Genomic DNA, 8,995 nt, shown 5'->3' with positions numbered 1-8,995 from the left:
TGTCAGTTTGGTGGTCCTTGGCCGCCATTGATATGAAGCCGCTCATCAGCCAGACAGGAAGCGTGAGTCTGCGGGCCACATCTGGGTGAATGAAGCTCTTGGTACTGCCACTGTCAAAGAGACAGTTGCCTAAATAAGGTTATTGTGCCTTTTCACCTTTATTTCCATCATGGAGTGGGTGATCAGATGAGGGTTGTTCTGGTTCAGAGTGATTGAGGCCAGGAGCGGAGCACTGTCGGAGACGGCGGCAGAGAGGCCCGATGCACAAGATGGCGGCCTCCGTGTTGACCCGCGGTTATTGCTGCCGAGGTTGAGGGAGAAGACGGAAATGGCGTCATCCACGGAGGCAGAGTCACAGCACCAGATGGAAGTGGCATCAGCGAAGTGGGTGGTAGAGGTGCTGTCCATGCAGAGGATGGGGATGGCAGCAGGTAAGATGGCGCTCTCCTCACTGCACATGCAATCAGCACCGGAAACGAGGGCAGAACCCACTCGTCGGTTGTGCACGCTGCGCTGCTTCGTGGGGAGGTTCTGGCTTTACAGACCCGCTAAGTAGGTAGCGCCTTTTGCAGGGCAGAGTCATTGCAGCTACTTCACTTGCCCACAGAAGTAACATTTTGAGTGCTCGGCCACAATGGCTGCTGCGGTAGGGTTGGCTGTCCCAGGTGCCATCACCCAAGATGGCAGCGCCAGTGGCATGCACATGGCGGGCCCGGTTTTACCCATGATCAATTCCGCGTGTTGCTGGGCCGAGTCGAATGTCCATGTCAGCTGCACAGCCCGTTTCAGCGGTAGCTGGTCCTCTTCAAGCATATGCTGCCTGATATAATAAGACCTCAACCCTGACACACAGGCATCCCGGACCAGGTCTTCAACACACTGGACTACCAGCGCATGAGCCATGGAGCTACCCCAACAGTCTTTTCCCAGCTCGAACAGGGCATGAAGCAAGTCTTCTACCGACTCGCCGGGCTGCTGTTTCCGGGATGCCAAGAGGTAGCGCGAGTTCACCTCATTGAGCTTCGGCTTGTAGAGGGCCCGGAGTTCGGGCATCGCCTCCATGAAAGTAGTGCAGCCCTTTATGGCCTGAAAAGCTCACTGGCCGACTCTTGCTTGTAGGATTTTTAGCTTTTTCTCGTCAGAGTTCTCCTGGTCGGCAGCTGCTCCGAGAGCGTTATTGAAGCAGCTGATCCACTCCTCGTAGTATTCCGAAGCTCCTGGGATTTGGGAGTCTACTTCCAACCGATTAGGGCACAGCAGTTTTTCCATTACCAGAGATATGTTTTTGTGTGTATTAAATTGATAGACTCTATCAATAACCACAGAGTCAAGAACTGAGGGAACAAGAGGCTTTAATACACACAAGACTTAGGATGGCCCTGATCCAGGTACAGGAATGCTGGAAAGGGGGAAGTCGCTGGACCTTTATGGTCAGGACAAAAGGTCAGGAGACATAGGGGATGAGTCATTAGTGGGTGGGCCAGCCTCATATGCACAGTAGCCGTAGGGGACTATATACAGTGGAGGAAAACATATCAGTACAGATGTATTGCTGAGTTCATTCAAACCTGACCAGGTTCTTCTTGATTCTTTCATTGGTCACTGTGGAAAGCTTTTGCGAGGATAAGAAATGGTGAGCGTTACTCCTTGCGCTCAGACTTTTTGTCTCACAATGAAAATTGCAATGTCTGTGTGTCATAATGGGTGCAATCTGCATTGTAACTCTGGGAGGAGTTATTCAGCCTTTGGGCAGAGGTGATTGAGGTGGATAGACAAGCCAGATGGTTAGCTGCCCACCTGAAATGGTGGCGGTGGGGGGCAACAAGGTAGGGGAGAGAGACAAGGAACATTATAGTCAAGGATTAACTCATCAGGAAAACCAAAAAATTACCATGGAGCCAATTCAAATACCTATCTTTAAAAACCTCAGCCAGTTTAACTTCACCAAACTGTTTCTCTCTGCTTCAGCTTCCTCTCCACCTCCATGTTTAAACTGATATCACTCTCAATGTTGGCCAAACATTTCTTCATCTGGTGGATCTTCTGGAACTTATTTTCTCTGCCTCTCTCTCCTCCTTACTTCTGTCTCTTTCTTTCTCTATCCCCTCTTTCCATTTCTCTCCTCCCTCTCTCCCTCACACACACATGCACACACACATGCATGCACACACACATGCAGATGCACCCACACATGGACACACACGCACATGCACACACACGCTCGCACACGTACGCACACATGCACGCACACATGTATACATTCACTGTCTTACACACACACTTTCACTCTCACTCACACACACACACACACACACACACACACACACACACACACACACTTTCATTCTCTCTTTATCCCTCTTCCTCTCCCTTCTCTCTGTCTTTGTCCCTCTCCTCCTCCACCCACTTTATCTTCTGAAATATGCTTGATTAAAACTGATCTCTGCTTCTCAGTCCCATGCTTGAGTTTTCTCAGACAAGCTACTCTCTTACCCTTATCGCTGAAGACTAAATCATAGGCAAGCAGACAATCCAATATAAAAAAAAACATAGGGTTCCATGAGAGTTATGGACAGCACTGTTACAGCGCCAGCAACCTGGGTTCAAATATGGCACTGTCTGTAAGGAGTTTGCATGCACTCCCCATGTCTGCGCGGGTTTCCTCTGAGTACTCCGGTTTCTTCCCATCCTTCAAAGCATACAGGGGTTATAGTTCATATTGGTGTAATTGGGCAGCATGGGCTCATGGGTAGGAAGGGCCTGTTACTGTACTGTAGGTCTAAATTTAAAAATGTAAAATTTGACAGGGTAGATGCTGGTTTTAGTCTTTAGAACTAGAGCACATAGTGCAGCGGAGGACAAACTTGCTCTACGTAAGAGCCACATACGATAAAATAGCCGAACGACAGCTTAACGTGCCAACCAAAACTACCATTGTGAGTACCGGCTTTTACGATTCCTGTCTCAGCCAACATACTTCCGTGAGCCACACATTATACGTCAAAGTGGCTCATGAGCTGTGACTTGGCCACCCCTGATATGGTGCCATGACAAGGATTTGGCCACTTTGGGAGTGAGGAAAATATCTTTTTGTTCATATTATAAATCTTTGGCATTCTCTGCCATGGGGGCATAGGGTTCAGACATTGAGATAAATTCCAGGTTGAATCAAGAATATGAAAATTGTGAACTTGGATAAAAATTGCAAGTTTGGGAAAGGATGAACATACCAGTTAAATTGGCTTAAAAATAGCAAAAGCAGTTTGGATAAGAGTGAAGTAATACACTGTGGAAGGAAAAGGGCAAAAGAAATTTAAGATGAATGGTAAGATGATAAAGGGTATAGACAGTCAGAGAAATATTGGAGCATATTTCTGCAGATCCCTGTAGGTAACAGGGTACGAAAATTAAGTCTTTACATTCAAGATGGGCTGAAGTTTGCTGGAAATGAAGGGCAAGTTAAAAGTGAACGTCGGTGCTAGCTTGAAATTAACAAAGAACTTAACAGTTTGAGCTTCAGGCTGGTATCTTTGAAAACAAGTTTGTTGAATGGGCTAAAATTCTAGTAGTTCCGTTGATTACAGGCTTGCTCAATAATTAATTTGGGAACATACATGATGTCATTCCTGGGTAATGCAATAGAGTAAAATCCTTCATTTCCCCTGAGCTGGCAGTGTTGGCTTCTAGAGACGTCAAGATGGTAAACATCTATGCAAAAATGTAATACTTATTTCCTTCCTAATCTTGTGTGCCTAGAATAATTAGCTGAAATTTCACTTCCCTTTTTAACCCTTCATTTGTGTGTTGCAGGGTACATTTGTCTGTGTGTAGCCTGTATAGCATTAAAATTTCTAACTTTCACTTTAGCAGTATTGAGATAATTTTGAATATATTAGCACATGTCCCCATCTATCTCCCAGCATTCTGACAGTTCCTCAATTCCTACTGGTTATCCAGCTTTATTTTCTGGGACGGCGCTTGGTTTTCACTCTTTAAGTTAAGTGTTGTGATTTTATTTAGCTTTCTGGAATTTTGGGTGATTTTCACCACTGCTTTCTTATTCCAGAATGAATTTGGCTCATCATTTCCCAAGACAAAGTCTTCCACCCATTTCTGCTCCCATCAATGCTGCAAGATGACATTGATCAGCTTCCATCATACCTCAGTCCTACCTTGTAATTCTCGACTCCTGATATGTCATTGCTATTCTCTGCTTATTACAATGAATCTCATCTCATTTTTTAATGTATTCTGATTCCTTCTGTCCATTTAGAAGTGGACAGTGGCAGTCAGTCCTGAGCTGATCCTATCTCTCTTTTCCTACCTTCTGCAATCACGCTTGCTTTTGTTTTTCCCTCAGTACTCGGCTACTCAAAAAAGTCCCACTACATTTTTACCAGGTTCTTGCTAACAACTATTTTTTTAATCAACTCCTCTAAATGATGCTCCATGAACTATGAGGCTGCCTGCAAAACACCAAATTTCATGACTTGTTCATGGCAACAAAAAAAATTTCTGATTCTAATAGGTCATTTATATCACTGCTGCTCAGAGTTTGTACATTCTCCCCATGAGCAGGAGGGTGCTCTGTTTCCTCCGACTCTCCAAACACATTCAGGATTCATTGGTTAATTAGTGTATCTGGGCGGCATGGGCTCGTGGGGCAGAAGGACCATTTACCCTGTTGCATTTCTAAATGGGCAAAAAAAAATGTGTGAACATTGACTGACTACAAAATAATTTTGCTTACACTTGAAAACCAGTTAATTTGTCATTAAAGGGTCTGAGATGTCGTAAGGACCTGAGTAATGCCTTATAAATGCTACTTAATTTACTGTATACTTATTAACCGCAACCATGTCTGTTAAACTGAAACAACTGTAAATCACTCCTGAAGTTTAAATGAACAGCTTCTGTAACTTTGGTGGAAGAAAAGCAGGAAGAGATATCCACTGGTGGATGATACTGACTGGCACATTCCCAATGCCAGAGTGCATGCTCAGGGATGCACTGAAGCTTCGTGCAAGCACAATGACTCTGTGGGGAAGAATCAAAGGCTTGGGTTCTGCCACCCCTCAGCACTGAGAGAGAGACTCCATGTGTCACAACCTCTCAAATATTTCACGGACTGTTAAAGAGGAAACACAAGCGGCACTTATGCATTGTAGTATAATGTGCTAAATTAACGGTGGAATGAAAGTCTAGGAATCTTCCACCAAAGTCAAGTGCAACAATCCTTGAGGATGCTCGCATGTCTGTGGTTTGCATTTCAATATATTTGTTATTAGAAAGGGATGGATGAAGTAATAGTTAGTGCAATTGATTGGGCATTGGCTTTCCACCAGCAGGATTAGAATAAATTTAATCCATAGTGATAGAATTAAACTCTTCTGTGTTTTCTGGCTACATGAGGCACATTAGGTTGGACTATCACAACCCAATTTCTTGTGGCTATTTTCTGATGTGTAATGAATAAATATTGGGAGGAATTTTGTAAGATTCTTTGGCTTGGCTTTGCGGACAAAGATTTATGGAGGGGTATGCCCACATCTGCTGCAGGCTCGTTGGTGACTGACAAGTCCGATGCAGGACAGGCAGGCACGGTTGCAGTGGTTGCAAGGGAAAATTGGTTGATTGAGGTTGGGTGTTGGGTTTTTCCTCCTTTGTCTTTTGTCAGTGAGGTGGGCTCTGTGGTCTTCTTCAAAGGAGGTTGCTGCCCGCCGAACTGTGAGATGCACAGTTGGAGGCAATATTAGCCCATTGGCAGTGGTCAATGTGGCAGGCACCAAGAGATCTCTTTAAGCAGTCCTTGTACCTCTTCTTTGGTGCACCTCTGTCACGGTGGCCAGTGGAGAGCTCGCCATATAACACGATCTTGGGAAGGCGATGGTCCTCCATTCTGGAGACGAGACCCACCCAGCGCAGTTGGATCTTCAGCAGCGTGGATTCGATGCTTGCGGACTCTGCCAGCTCGAGTACTTCGATGTTGGTGATGAAGTCATTCCAATGAATGTTGAGGATGGAGCGGAATCAGCGCTGATGGAAGCGTTCTAGGATCCGTAGGTGATGCCGGTAGAGGACCCATGATTCGGAGCCGAACAGGAGCATGGGTATGACAAGGGCTCTGTACACGCTGATCTTTGTGCGTTTCTTCAGGTGGTTATTTTTCCAGACTCTTTTGTGTAGTCTTCCAAAGGCGCTATTTGCCTTGGCAAGTCTGTTGTCTATCTCTTTGTCGATCCTTGCATCAGATGAAATGGTGCAGCCGAGGTAGGTAAAATGGTTGACTGAAGAATTCATATTCAGGAACATAGCAAAAACTATGGAGAATTTTATGCACATTTCACAAGTACGTGCTAATTGAAATGACGTCATAAAATGAATAGCCCATTGTTTGGAGGAGACAAACTGGCTGATTAAAAGTACCTACAGTGTGCTCACAGAAAGGTCACTCCTGGGTTTTGTTCAGCTTGACCCCGAGAAGAACTCCTGTTATTTGCTGAAGAAGGTGGGGGTTTTTGCAAGTGAGAGAGTCACATGGGCTTTCTAGCAGTTGGCTGATGGAAATAGAGAAGACAAGTTCAACAAGCTCTCTCAGCTAGTATGTGTGACACTGAAAACAGCTGAACAGTGCAAACCAGGAAGCTGGTTGAAACTGATGAAAAGCCCCAGAGCAGTGGATGGCTGGAAGTGCTATCTGTCTGATGTTTCTCTTGGAATAAGGGGAGCAGAAAGGAACTCTATGATAGTCTGAAAGAAAGAGGTTACCATCTGGAGAACCCTGATGGGGCAAGTTTCATCTGCGGTGATGAATGGTGATACCTCAGTTGTGGAAATTCTGGAACAACAAATCTCTCTCTGCAAACCCTACAAGAGCCTTCCTGAGCTGTAAACATTTACCTTTCAAGCACCAAAGCCTGGTGAACTTTATACATGTTAAATTCTGTGCACAGTATAAGAATTGCCTGCATCCAGAGAACTTGGAAAAAGGAGAAGTGAGATTGAACTGTGAACCAAAGAACTTTTCTTAACTTTGCACACACATTACATCACATGCGCTTAGAATTAGAAGAAGGTTAGTTAAGTATAGTTAGGTATGAGTGAAATGTAGGCAGTTTCATGAACAAAATGGTGTGGGGAGGGGCAGAAGGAGGAGTACAGTCCCACAGGCAGGTGGTAATAGGTGGATAAGGGAGGGAGGGCATACCAGCAAACAGGGGGAAGGGGGTGGCTCTGTGAAAGGAGGGAAGGGGTGAGGAGAGAAGATAGAGGGAAGGGGAAGAGAGGTAGAATAGGGAGTAGGCTAGAAGAAGTCAGAGGTCAATGTTAGTGCCATCCAGTTGGAGACTGCCTAGATGTAACATTTGGTGTTGCTCCTCCAATTTGGAGATCCCTGGTTTGACAGTTACATGAATGATATGCCATAAGCAAGGACCAGACGTATATCATTCTATAGGCTTTTATTAACAGAAGAAGCCACCTCTACTGACCAGTGGGATAAATTGCACCATCTGTTTTACCAGTAGGGTGGAGCCAATCTACAGTCATAACCAATAGCAAGCAGTCAGCATAATACATTACATCACTACAATGAGGCCATGGACTGACATGCCAACAAAGGACTGGGGCACAGAATTGAAATAGTTGGCCATTGGGAGATCCCTGTCATTGAAGCAGACAAAGCAAAGACATGAAAGTGCTTTGGTAGGTAATGTTAAGGAAAATCCAAAGAGATTCTACAAGTATATTAAAAGTACAAGGATAGTAAGGGACAAAATTGGACCCCTAGAAAATCAGAGTGGTCAACTATGTGTGGAACTTCGTGAAATGGGAGAGATCTTGAACAATTTTTTGCATTGGTATTTACACAGGAAACGGGCGTAGCGAATAAGAATGGAAGGGAAACAAATGGAAGTGTCATGGAACATATGAAGTTTAAGGAGAAGGAGGTGCTTGCTTTCTTGCACTGAATAAAAGCAGACAAATCCCCAGGACTGGTTACGATGTTCCCCTGCACCTTGAGGGACACAAGTACTGACATTTCAGGGCCCCTGGCAGATACATTCAAAATGTCCTTAGTCATGGGGGAGGTGCCAGAGGATTAGAGGGTGGCTCATGTTGTTTTGCTGTTTAAGAAGGGCTCCAAGAGTAAACCAGGCAATTATAGGCCAGTGAGCCTGACGGCAGTTGTATGTAAATTATTTGAAGGATTTCTGAGAGATAAGGATATATAGATATTTGGACGGGCATCAGCTGATTAAGGTCAGTCAGCAAGGATTTGTGAGCAGTAGGTCATGCTGAACAAATCTTGTAGAGTGTTTTTGAGGAAGTTACCCAGAAGGTTGATAAGGGAAAGGCTGTGGATGTTGTCTATATGGACTTTTGACAAGGTTCCACATGTTTGTTCAGAAGGTTAGGACACAAGGTATACACAGAGAGGTTGCAAACTGGATTTGAAATTGGCTTGGTGGAAGAAAACAGAGTGGTGATGGATGGTTGCTTCTCAGACTGGAGATCTGTGTCAAATGGTGTGCCTCAGGGATCTGTGTTGGGACCATTATTGTTTATCTAAATGACCTAGATGATAACGTGGTGAAATGAATCAGCAAATTTGCTGGTGACACAAAGATAGGAGGCGTCGTGGACTGTGAGGAAGATTTTCAAAGTTTCAAAGGGATCTGGACCAGTTGGGAAATTAGGCCAGTAAATGGCTGATGGAATTTAATGCAGTTAAGTGTGAGGTGTTGCACTTTGGAAGAGCGAATCAGGGTAGGATGCACACAGTAAATAATAGGCCATTGAGGAGTGTGGAGGAGCAAAGAGATCTGGGAAAACAAACATTGTTTTCTGAAGGTGGCATTGCATGTGGACAGGGTTGTAAAGAAAGCTTTTGGCATCTTAGCTTTTATAAATCAAAATATTGAGTATAGAAGTTGGGATGGTATGTTGAAGTTATTCAAGTCATTGGGAAGACCACACTTAGAATATTATGTGC

General features: G+C 44.6%; 1 long non-coding RNA gene across 1 annotated transcript; it reads left to right on the top strand.

Annotated features, from left to right (window-relative positions):
• The first annotated feature begins 1,749 nt into the window (after positions 1–1,749).
• Positions 1,750–7,975, top strand: LOC138759788 (uncharacterized). The gene is made up of 3 exons (XR_011355085.1): positions 1,750–1,826; positions 2,808–2,936; positions 7,872–7,975. It is a non-coding gene; the product is annotated as an uncharacterized lncRNA (long non-coding RNA).
• Positions 7,976–8,995: the final 1,020 nt, after the last annotated feature.

Source organism: Narcine bancroftii, chromosome 4, assembly GCF_036971445.1.
Source record: "Narcine bancroftii isolate sNarBan1 chromosome 4, sNarBan1.hap1, whole genome shotgun sequence".
In the NCBI taxonomy this organism is placed as follows: domain Eukaryota; kingdom Metazoa; phylum Chordata; class Chondrichthyes; order Torpediniformes; family Narcinidae; genus Narcine; species Narcine bancroftii.
The sequence above is the reverse complement of the archived record's forward strand: the minus strand, read 5'-3'. Positions and strand labels throughout refer to the sequence as shown.